We start from the raw sequence: 12283 nt of genomic DNA on the forward strand, positions 1-12283 counted from the left end.
TGACAAAGTGATATATTGAGCCTTCATCAAGCAGTGAGTGATTTTTGTTTTTTAAATTTAAAGTTTTAACTTCACACAAAAGGTACATAACACAGGGCAGATGAAATTAAGTTTACGTTGTCATAAGAATAAAAATTGAACATGGCAACAAAGGAACAAAGAGCTGCAGTGCAAATAACCTTGTAGAGGTAGGATGGGACGTGGAGAGGACAGGATGCTGGAGGTGGTAAGTGCTGAGGAGACGGAACAGGAACATACACACATTCTTTCCTGCACAAGACTTTCATGAAACAGTAAAATATGAGAAAAACAGATGAGTGAAGACTTCATATCTAGAGATTAATACTCACTGAATAACCAACCCATAGACATGTGATGTGGAAAATTGCACTGGGGAGAAGTGCAATTCTCCAGTTCCTGGAAAATGGCAACTAGAGATATTCTCACACCTCTGCTGAGGCACATAAGGCTCACCCCATGCAAAGCAGCTTCCAAGCAGGTGGCTGCAAAGTTCACACCTGCCACACCAGCCACTGGTAACCAGGGGAGTGAGAGATGACCTGTAAACCCACTCTTGCAAAGATGTTTCCAATAGTAGAGCAAGAAGAAGTAGCAAGAAATAAGTTACTCAGTGCTTTGCTATCTATTAAATGTACATTAAAACTAATTTTTGAATTTTGGGTGCTGATCAAACACTGACTGATTTTGGTAGGAACTCAAGGTTTATATACCCTGTTGTAACGAACACTTGTCTTTGTCACCTCTCTTCACACCCATACTCTGAGCAGACCTGCAGACAAAATGTGCCTGGTGACAATTGAACATACACTGCCTTGTTCCTCCAACCATCTCAAGCAGCTGTGCTCTGGTGCACACAGTTAGCCCAGAAATCAGCACATTGAAAATAAACTTGAAAAAATGATTTACGGAAAGTAATTTTCACATGTAGCACAAGAAACTGGATCTTATTGGACTTGTCCACATTTAACTTTGACCCATCCAAGCTACTTTTACCCTAGCAAGCCTGAGCACTGGAAGCAATTTAACTGCAAGAGCTGGTTTCTCTATCATTGACATCTAAAATATTAGTCTGTGTCATCTGGTGAGTTTTACAGATCGTGCTGAACTCCCTGCTACAAACACCCAAGTTAGTTTTAAATTAAATTACCTTTAAATACACCTACAAACCACACCTTCACTCTGCCCTGGTCCCACCCGTGAAGCTGCTGACTACTCCAGTCTGTTTCCCATGCTGTGCAGGGGGACCAGCCCTGCACTGTTACAAGTGCCCAATAAGGTACCCAGAAATGCTACCAAGCACCTTCCTCAGCAGAGCACTAACCCTCTGCTTAATAATAATAATTATTAAAATAAAATCCCAGTCAATGCCCTTTGAAGATATGCAAAAGGAGAGGATGCTGATCGTGTACATACATTGCAGGGAGATTTCAAGCAGCACCATTTTTGGTGGTAGACAAGCTCAAGCATAAAAGCAGAAAACTGTGACATTTCTCATAGTATTAGCCCTGCAGGACCAATGCAGATCTGAATTTGGGTGGTCCAGGGAGATGACAAAATTAACAGAACTGCTTTCAAGTCACAGAATCTTTATTTTGGGTGACTCACATATTACACCAATACGCAGCTTCTCTGCCTTCAGCCTTGTGTCCAGTGACATCATCACAAACTGGAGCAGAGAGCTCTGCTTTAGAAGAAAGAAAAGATGCTGAACTGATCTTCTGAGGGCTGCTGGAAATTATTTTATGCTAGGGAGAATGATAAGCCACATTAATATGTTCCAACATTTCTAAAGCACAACTTAATTGAAAATGCTTTCCCTCGGGGTAAAAAAAGCTCATGATGGGATTTACTTGACCAGACATTATGGTGACTGTTGTGGTGATTAAGAAGTCTGAGATAAATTGTGTCTGGAACACATGTTGACATTAACCCCTGTAATCAAAGAAAGAAATACATCATTAACAGACAGTAATTCAGTGATGGATAATAATTATAGTTAGGATGAATTGTGATCTAAATCACAGGAAAAAGTGGGAATTTTGCATTCTGTAACAAATATTTTGCATTTTGAATGGCTGTGGTTTCACACTACTGTGAAGCTGCAGAAAGTGAATTACACAAATTTTCATATGAATGTTTTATATAGAAGACAGTCATAAGGCATGTGAGTCACTGAAAGCCCCAAACCAGTGTATTATATATACCTTCATAAATCTATTACTTGCATCATTTTATAGAACACAAATATTCTTAAGTGTCCCAAAAAGTGATTCAGCCCTAGTGTGGTTGAAATTAATAGGCCTAGAATGAGACCAACTTAATTTTTCCTGAGACTTACCACTGGAATTTGACTACAAGCCCCCTTTATCAACCAGCATAATAGTTCACCCTGCCTTCAACAACAGGAGAATTTCTGTAAGCGTTTAGGTCAATGGGAGAAAGAGCATCAGCCCCATTTGATGCTGTAACAAACAGTCCTGGTGACCGTGCAGCCAAAGCTAAGCACCCTTTGTACTCAGTGGGTTAAGATTGTAGGGTGACCATTAATTTCCTTTTCAGTAGCAGCATCAATTCCAGCTGTTCTTAATAACTTCTGCATTTCCCCTGCACACACTGTCCTTCAGCAGCACCAGTGTTTCTCCCCAGTAACACCCTGCATTAGCCCAGGTACTCGAGCAGACAAGGTGCAGAGCTCACATTGGCCTTGCCACCAAGCTCAACACCAGCTAGGCCATGCCCATGTTCTCTCAATGTCTAAGAGAGTGAGAGTATATAGCTAACATAAAAGCACAGATATATTCTTACTTCAATTATTATTATTATTTTTAATTAGTGTTTTCAAGTCTTATCAAAACTCACAAATGAATGGAGGAAAAGAAAACCAGTTTGCTGCATATAAGCAAGGATATTAGATACTGAATGAAAGGATCAGAGATTTTGAGAGATTTAGCTGTGCTTTTTTTTTGTTTGTTTGTTTGTTTTTTGTTTGTTTTTTAAACACTATTTCAGCAGTTCAATAAAGTTAAATTCATGCTCCACACAACTGTAGTGACCTTTAATGCAAGTAGCCCTCGGCCTCCAAGGCCTTGAAGTAGACATCAGAAGTTTGATTGGAAAATACATGTAGCTTCCACCTGCCTCTTGCCAAACTTGTGATAAACCACAAAGGTGGGGGTGAAATAATACGCTCTTGAAACACCATGGTTCACACAGGCTCACTCTTTAGTGTTTGCAGCTGAATTCTCTACATGATCCTCAAGCAGAGCCCAGTTTCTCCCAACTCCTAGCTGTAAGCAGAAAGCACCCTGCCCTAGCTTTCAGTCATGCTTGTCCCTCATCACCTGTGACGGCATTCTGTAGGCACCACCACCCCAAACACATCGCTTTCCCTCACAATGCTAACACAAGCCCTACCCCACAAACATGGCTATATACCACCTATATAACTCAGAGCGCTCAGACACAGGAAGCGGTGGGACAACCAGGAAGCCAGCTTGTGGCTTTTGTCAACAAGGTCTCTTTCACCAGATCTCTGTAGAGATGAGAGATTTTATTTACTCCCACAGAAAACTTCTCTTTTTCTCACGTACCCACAGAAACAGCACACCATGCAAGAAGCATTTAGGTTCCCCACCTCACACCCTGAGGGCAGCAGCACCAGCAGCCACGCTGCTGTTCCCCCAGCTACTTCTAAACCAGCACCGTGCCAGCATGCAGCCTGAGGCCTTATCTGAATTCAGCAAAGGCAGAGAGCACCACAGTTCCAGCATACACCGCATCCAGCAGGCTACAAGGATTACACACGAGAGCTGGCTCCCTCCTGAGTAGCTTGCAGAGGGGGCTGAACAAGCCCAGGTTTGCAGCAGGCTGCATGGACATACCCTGGGCCTGCAAAACCATTATCCTAAGCACTGCACCTGCAGTCAAGGAAGTTAATGTAGGCCATGCAACTTAGCTCAGGCCAGCCAAGAGCCTACAGCAATTCCTTCTTTATTTCTAGCTGTTTTCTATTGTTATTTAAAAAAAAAAAAAGTTTATTTTTTTTGGTTGAGCATAAGCAAGAATGTTTGGCCTGAAAGCCTAATAACTTTCTTGTGGTTTATATGACTGTCTTGGGATCAAAGACTCCCATTATAGGCACCCAGTAACATTTTCTAGCTAAATAAGAAGCAAAAATAAAGCCTGAAATTAGAATTAGACTTCTGATTATGAAAGATTTTTTAAACTAAACACAGAATTTGTTTTTGGAGCCTGAAATTTTAGAACTGAGAAAGATTAAATAAGCTTTACCTAAAGTGAATTAAGACACTTTACTTAAGGTATTTCTGAGGACACAAGGATGATCCATTTAACATTTAAGGAAGTTTATTTAGGCACAATTGTGTGAAAGCTTCCCTGTAAACAGAAGCAACAAATACACATCAACATAAATAAATTAACAAGCAAACAAAAAATATGATGTCTGACCCTTGCAATCAGGTGCAAATGTTCCCATTAAATGGGGAAAAATAAAAATTGAAATTAATGTTAAAAAAAATCACCACAAAGCCTAAGCTACCAAATAGCATAGCACTGAAATATGCATATTGGCCATGGAAACCCAACACATGATAAAATATACAGGCTAAGATAAACAAAATTGAGCATAAAAACTATATGGGTCACAGGTTAGAACAGTCAATTTTACCTCAAAAAAAAAAAAAAAAATCAAGTTTAGTGCACAAAAATAGTTACTGACCTACATGCTAAGAAATAGCAGGTAACAATAACCAGATCACCATCCTGAGGGGAATTGGGTTGGGAACCAGCCTCTTACCCTCAGAGAGCCATGCACACCACAAAGGGGATGAAGCAAGACCAGATCTTCCCTCCACCATCCAGGCCATCAAGGTAGAACACAAACCCACAGGGCCAAACGTGCTGGGGATAATAATGAGTTTTTTTGACAGTCTACAGCACAGCAGGTGCAACTGGATGAAAACCTTCTATACCAGGAGCCACCTAGGAGAAGAAACTGAAAACTACCACCCACTAACACAACAGGCTGAGCTGAAATGGGTCCCAGGCCATGGTGTGGGGGTGGAGATCCCAGGTGGGATTGATTGGGACCATTAAGGCCCATTTGGGTCTAGAAGCCTAACACTTCCTCAGGTTGTTCTTGAAGCTACAGAAGACATTGAAAACACAGCCATGGCTCACAACACGAGAAACTTTGCAGAAGTAACTCAGTACATGACAGCCAAGGGAAATACACTAAGGGTCTAGGCCTATGAACTCTTGTAGCCTTCCCAGGTGTCCAAACATAGGCATAAATCCACTTGGCAAAACACAGACAAAAATCTGAATATAGAACTGGACAACAACTTGGAATGAAGCAGTTTAAAGAGTCAGACAATGAAAATTTGATGCATTAGAATTTATATTTTCTTTTCATATTTTTTTAAGGATGTAATTTCTCATTACCTACTTTTGAAGGTGCCAGGATAGGATTTTTCACCTGTGTCAAAAAAAAAATCGCAGAGTTTGTTTCCTTCAGTTGGAACCAGCAAAACCTATCATGGATCCTAAATAATTATGCTTTGAAGTTCAGAAAATAGAATTCTGACTAATTTGATGACCTATAAGCACACAGTGAACTTAGGTCAATTATTGACCAACCTATTTTTTCCCAAATAGACCATTAAAATCAATAGGCATATGTCTGATGTATATATTCATACAACAATAATTTCCCCAAGGAGTTTGTATCACAGAAGCTAGTAATTATGTTATGCAACGTTTTCAAAATGTGCTCTGCACATTCATGATTAACCACACAACTATGTGCGTGTGCCTATAATTTTGCTCTCTGAACTGTGCTTCTCCATGGGAACTACTGTTCTTGCATCAGTGCTCATTGCCCATGGTGAGGTGAGAGGAATCTGAGTCATGAGAGGAATCTTGCTCAGGGACTGTTCTCAGTGCCCTAGTTTTCACCTCAGATTTCTGCAACCTGTGAGTCTACCAGCTGGAAGATGACAATCACAAACAAGACAATTAAGATGAAAGCAGCTGTTGCAGAGTCCTCCAAATCTGTGGCCCCAAAGCCTATGCTTAACTTCATCCAGCCACCTTCCCACTGACAATTTTCCTGTGCACTGCTGCTGCTGTGTCATGATGACCAATTACTTCAATTCATCAATGCCAGCAAGAAACCTCTTGTGTTTAACCTTTACACATGACCTTTAAACAGCTATGTTAGGGCACACAACTTCAGCAACCAGTGGGATTTGGATGCCTAAACTGATTACAGAATTGGAAATCTCATGAGTTGCTCACAGTACCGTTAGATCCTCAGACTCTTTACAAATGTTACTATGTACCTGCATCCCAGGGATTTTCAGTGAGACGCATGCTATTAGACATCTTTAGACATCCCAGTTTTGAAAATGGGACTTAGCTGTTTCTGACCCATGCCTTATACCTGCTGCACTGCCACAGGAGGACCTCAGCCTTCAGGTGCCCTCTCATTACACAGGACACGCAGCATCTTATCTGGTGGGCTTCGACGCATGATTTGAGGCACTTTGACAAACGGTGACCCCTCTCTTGGTGCACCCCTCTGGAAGGCAGATGTGGCTGGTGGGAACCACACATCCTTCAAGGGGCAGCAAAGGCACTGGCAGTATGGGTAAATCCCAAAGGCAGCCAGCACGCAACACTGGCAATAACAGAGAGCATGGTGGCACTTTTGCAACACCATCAGGTATACCAGAAGATCAATGCACATTCAGTAAGGACCAAACCTTCAATGTACTGAGGGCAATCCCTGGTTTAACAAGTGACTTCCATGAGCATTTGCAGAGGAGGAGGAAGGGAGAGCACAGCAGGATGTGGGCCATGGCTGTCACATGCTGCCAGCCCTCCAGGCCAGGTGACATGGGAGACCATGCCACAATGGACACAGCTGTGTCCAGGAGTGCTGTAGGTGCTTCTGAGCCAGCGCCTGGAGCCACCATGCTGAGCAGAGCTAAGCACCTGCAGTGAAGCCAGAGCCTTCAAGAACCACTGGATTTTCAAGACTTGGCAGTGTTAAAGGTGAAGCAGTTTGACAAATGAGGCCATAGAGAAGTGCTAACTGCTTTTAACAGCCTGGCTTGTATTTGCAGGTGTAAATGGAGCCAGCTTCATTTCAAAACTTCAGAAAATCTACCTCAGGTCCTCCTAACATGAGCCCTAGATTGCCCTTGGCAACCTACCATAGCTACATTTTTTCCTTGCCCATGGGAAGTTAGTCCATTGCACTGACAGATGGGCTCAGGGACTTTTCAAACCTTTAAAGAGACTGAGAACAAAACTGAAAGTAAAACACTGATCATAACCAGTGTCATGGTAGGAAAATAATTAACCAAACCATGCAGAAAAGCAGTCATCTTCCTGTCTTGTCAAGGGAACACATATTCTGTTCTCATATTTGTTTTAAAGCTTTAGGAGGCAAAAGTAAATACTGTGGTGCACCAGCCTCATGAGCAGGAGCGTTTCTGGAAGGTGTTCACTAAGAACATCATGAGTAGGACACTGCATTCCCAGGGGATGATACATACATCTTTGTTAGATATGCAGCAAGAAGGGCAAATATTTCCATCTTGCTTGGTCTTGCAGCACCATTCAAGACCAAGACGTTCAAGATGTTCTCTCCCACAAGTGCAGTGTTGTCCCATGTGTTTGTACAAGTTGGAAGGGCTACGTTTCCAGAGACTTCCGGAGACTGCTGTGTGGCAGAGCGTTTTGTGCTAATTCGTGGAGTCACTTGGAAGCTATCTCATCAGAGACTGAAACAAGGGTGCTGGCGGTGCTACTTAGTCAACACATATGGTGCTTTGCTGTGATTTCCATTTCAGAGTGTACTATCACTTATTCTCTGTTTTTCTCACAGCTGCTCACTCCCAGTGTTAGCACACCCAGAATAGCCTGCTGGCGTATAAATAGGGTACTCCCTCTGCCGCACATGGCACTGTTGCAGACTGTACCGTTCCAACTTAATTTTAAGATGCTGTTAATGCCATTAACATTGTTCTGCATCTTTCTGTCTTGGCATTGCCTGTTCTAGAGCCAGGACAAATGATAAAACAGTTACATCCCAATTTAATCAGCAGAGAAAGCAATATCAAGGAGAAAAAAAAAAAAAGAGAGAGAGAGATAGAGAAAGAAAGAGATATCAAGAGAAAAAATATCAAGAAAAAAAAAAAAAAAGAAACAAGGATCCACCACTTAATTCTCGTGAAGTTCAAAATGAGCACACACAAAAGCAGCCCAACAAATAAGACAGAAATAAAGCTTGCTTCAGAGAAACCCTGGACTTTGGGCAATATAGTTCTCCAAAGTCAAGCTCTTGGTAGATCACCACCAGATCCTGACTGCATGGCCACTTCAGGCATTGTCACATATCCCAGCCAAGAGAGATGTTCAGCCCCAAATCTTCATCGAGTTTCATTCAAGTAATTGTAGCCAGGCCCTAGAGGTCCCAGTGATTTCACTGTTCTGACCTACCTATCTGCAGAGCCTCTGTGAAAAGCAGTCCTCCCTTCACAAGTTGTATGTCCACATTAGAAAAGACTACAAAGTGCAGTTGTAATAGCTAAAAGTAGCCATGCTTCAAACGCTTAAGACGAAAATGAGAGTAGAGCATGATGCAAAAAAGTGTTATTGTATGAACAGATTGTAATAGTGAACATGGGAAAGACATACTGACATACTGAGGTTCCTGCCTTTTTCCTTAGCATGATATATAGCTTCTATTCATAGTATGTACTTGGAGGAAGTTTGAAAACTGTATTTGCTCTCAAAGTGATCTTCCATTTGGCATATTCCGTGTCACAAAGGGGAAGGAAGGGGAAGGGGAAGGGGAAGGGGAAGGGGAAGGGGAAGGGGAAGGGGAAGGGGAAGGGGAAGGGGAAGGGGAAGGGGAAGGGGAAGGGGAAGGGGAAGGGGAAGGGGAAGGGGAAGGGGAAGGGGAAGGGGAAGGGGAAGGGGAAGGGGAAGGGGAAGGGGAAGGGGAAGGGGAAGGGGAAGGGGAAGGGGAAGGGGAAGGGGAAGGGAGTATCAGTAGATCTTTTTCTGTCATCTCTGCCCTGACTTTTACAATCACTGGTGCCAGGGCATTACAATAAACAAACAACAACAAAAAAAATATTTACATTCTGTATTTCTATAGCATCTTATATGATGGGATCTTGAAGTCTGAGTGGTACTCCTAGATGTAATGAAAGTAAGAACTCAAATATCAATTAGAGGTGTTTAAATCATTTTCCTCTAGGTATTTTTAAGCAACAATTACTTTTTAACAAAAACAGTAAATTCTCTGTGGTCTAGGACATCCAGTTTTCCAGACAATAAACCCACCCATCAATTTAAAATAGCTACTTGTACTGTCAGCAGAAGTTAAGACTGGATTTTTTGAAAATTAAAACACCCCAAACCAAAACCTTTTGTATTTTTGCAAATGGTTAAGAATTCTAATAATTTTAGATAAAGTTGTGCTGTCCAAATACACCATGAGAAATGATGGTCATGTTTCCAACCACTTTGTTAAATTAATAATACCACACAAATGCTCCCTCTATTGGTTGATTTTCAAAACCTATTCCAAATATCATAGGAGCATGCATTAAGAGAATGTTTTTTTCTTTGGGGAAAAAAAAAAAAAAAAAAAAAGTGACACACAAGAATAATTTGTTCAAATTACTACCAATCTACAAGACAGGTTTAATTCAATTTTAACAGCCATTAAGCCAAATGATTTATGTCCAGAACTAGATAATATTCACACATCAGAACTCTTAAAATTTAATTTTGAGAGGTTTGCAGGCTAATTTTTTTCTGGACCAAGGAAAGTGCTCTCTTGCAGAATAATAAGGTTATTCTATTTTCTTGTGGAGTGAAAGAGCACCATTGTGTATCATTAAGAAAACAGTTCTCTATTAGCATTGATGACAATGATACTAAGGAGGAATTTGGGAGTTTTGTTTATGTATATTAAATTTCCAACATGTAGTTCTTTAGGAGCTGGAATGGTTTTGTGCAGAGAGGAACCTTCCCGAGCCTAACAGTTGCCATCAAGAAAAAAAAAAATCTGTTTCCATGGAAACATCCGAGGTGGACCAAGCATGGATTAATCAAAATACAATGAAGCCTTTTTGCAAGGTACTAGAGAAAAATCGAGTTTAAAGTGAGCACCACTGCTCTTTCCTTCCATTCACACTGGAAAGCATGGGAAATTCTCCCCAAATGCCTATGTGACATACAGTTTAATTAGCGTGGTAAAAAGTTAGTTTTTCTTGCATTTTTTAATTACCGTGTGGTTATGAATTAAGGGACAAAAATATATTAACATGAAAAAAGAGAGGAAGTGAAATCAATCAATGAAATTACATTTACATTCCTCTTTTATTTGCTACTGATTTTATCAAGTGGCTCTTTTTTACGTTTAAAATTTTAATAGCTTTTTCTGTATTCCTAGTACCGCAGGCTTGTTTCTTAGTACCAAACGCTCATTCTGTTATTCAAAATCCTAGCTATGGCTTGGGGAAGTTTCCTATGGTTGTACATGATATTATATCATCCTCAGCTACCACCCCAGGAGAAGCTTCTGCCATCAGAATTAGCTGTGAATTCTGCCACTGCACAAAGATGGACAAAGGAGACTATGTAAAATCCAACCTCCCTTAGCCGATCTTCTCAACAAAGACCTCACTGAAAAACTGCAATACCTTCCATTTTTATAAGAGCACTTCCACTGAAGCACTTCTTTTGTCCATTCTTTCAGTTAACAAAATAAACACATTTTTCACAATAACTGGGGTTATTTTCTAATTATTACGTTACTGGAAGGTGCTTAAAAATAGACTGAAGATATAAGAGCAGCACACAATAATTACAATGCAAACCAATAAATGTCAAATAATTGTAAACTCCCCGTTTGTACACAATGTGATACTAATGCCATAGATACAAAATGCACTTCCAATTCTAACGCTATCTTGGAGAGAGGCTCTGGTCTGAAAAATTGCCAGCAACAGTATTGGCAGGGTTCCATTTTTGTGTTTTTCAAAGGTTTGGTAGCAAATACACTCATGGATTTTGTTCCTCTTTATTTTATTACTTTCCAGCAGGGATCTGAGAATCAAGCTGGGTTTTCCATCTCCAGCATCACCATTAGTAATAAAGGCTATGTCAGCCAAATTATGATCATAATAATCTGCGAGCAGTTGTTCTGTTTTAGGAGATTTGCTCAGACATTGCTCGGTGAAGAAGTCCCAGGATGGCGAGTAGCACATGTGGATACCTTGGTGCATGAGGAGGATGAGCATTACTGGCTCCCGCAGGTTTAAATAAAGTAGAAAGCAGCAAATACTTCATTTTGGTCATTTGGGCAGGCAGATGCGACTCTGAATACACAACAGCTTGGTTTGTGCAATTGCACACCGCAGCAGCACATCCTAAGAAACAGATTACAGTCCATCAGTTCTTACCCACATTCAAGAAATACTGATAATGCACTAAACACCATCCGGGCAGATAATCCCTCACTGATGCTTTCAGAGCGGTGTGGGGACACGTGCATCTCCCTAGGTGTGCAGCAGCAGCACAAGGTACACGGAGCACTGGGGGGGACAGGGGCAGGGAGGACTTGCCCCACACAAGCTCAGTTGAATCCTTGCAAGGGCACGGGCTTGCCAAGCGGCGCAGATGCCCGCACCGAGGTGTCAGCTGTGGGAGCGAGGGACATATGGAAGCGCAGCTTCCACTCCAGTGAAAACACGGCCACACATCTACGGCACAGGGAGGAATTAACTCTTACAGGACTGCAGGAGAGACCAGCACAGTCCTATTGCTAGGGCCGGGAAATGTAAAGAGAGGTTTGGGGAGGACAGGAAGGAGCAAGAAGCTAGGGAGGTTTCCCTGTGCCCCCTTAGGCACTGCCTCCAAGAGCCTTGCCAAACTCTCCCTGCTCCGTGCCATATACCTACACCAGCCCACCTCCCCCAGGGGCTGCTGCCTCTCCCCACAGCCCCTTCCCCTCTCTGCAGGGAGGCACAAAGCTTCTGGGGCTACGGCCACACCAGCAAGGAGAGAGGTGGCCCTGAGGACCTCCCCGAGGAGCCTGGCAAGTGCCTTCTGCTGTCCCCGCAAGGCTGGGTCCCCAGTGGGTGTCAGTTTCAATAGGAACCCACCCCAAAGATCCAAGTCACCACGAGGGTGCAAGAAAACCCCAAAGCTACGT

General features: G+C 42.1%; 1 long non-coding RNA gene across 11 annotated transcripts in view; it reads right to left on the minus strand.

Moving 5' to 3' along the window:
- Positions 1–9188: 9188 nt before the first annotated feature.
- LOC101797243 (uncharacterized) overlaps positions 9189–12283 on the minus strand; it is a 29652-nt gene continuing 26557 nt past the window's right edge. For all 11 annotated transcript variants that reach the window (XR_011809703.1, XR_005269575.2, XR_005269567.2 and 8 more), the window contains one exon: positions 9189–11498. This is a non-coding gene — a long non-coding RNA (uncharacterized lncRNA). The remainder of the gene's footprint in view (positions 11499–12283) is intronic.

The sequence above is a fragment of the Anas platyrhynchos genome, chromosome 1 (assembly GCF_047663525.1).
Source record: "Anas platyrhynchos isolate ZD024472 breed Pekin duck chromosome 1, IASCAAS_PekinDuck_T2T, whole genome shotgun sequence".
Lineage (NCBI taxonomy): Eukaryota > Metazoa > Chordata > Aves > Anseriformes > Anatidae > Anas > Anas platyrhynchos.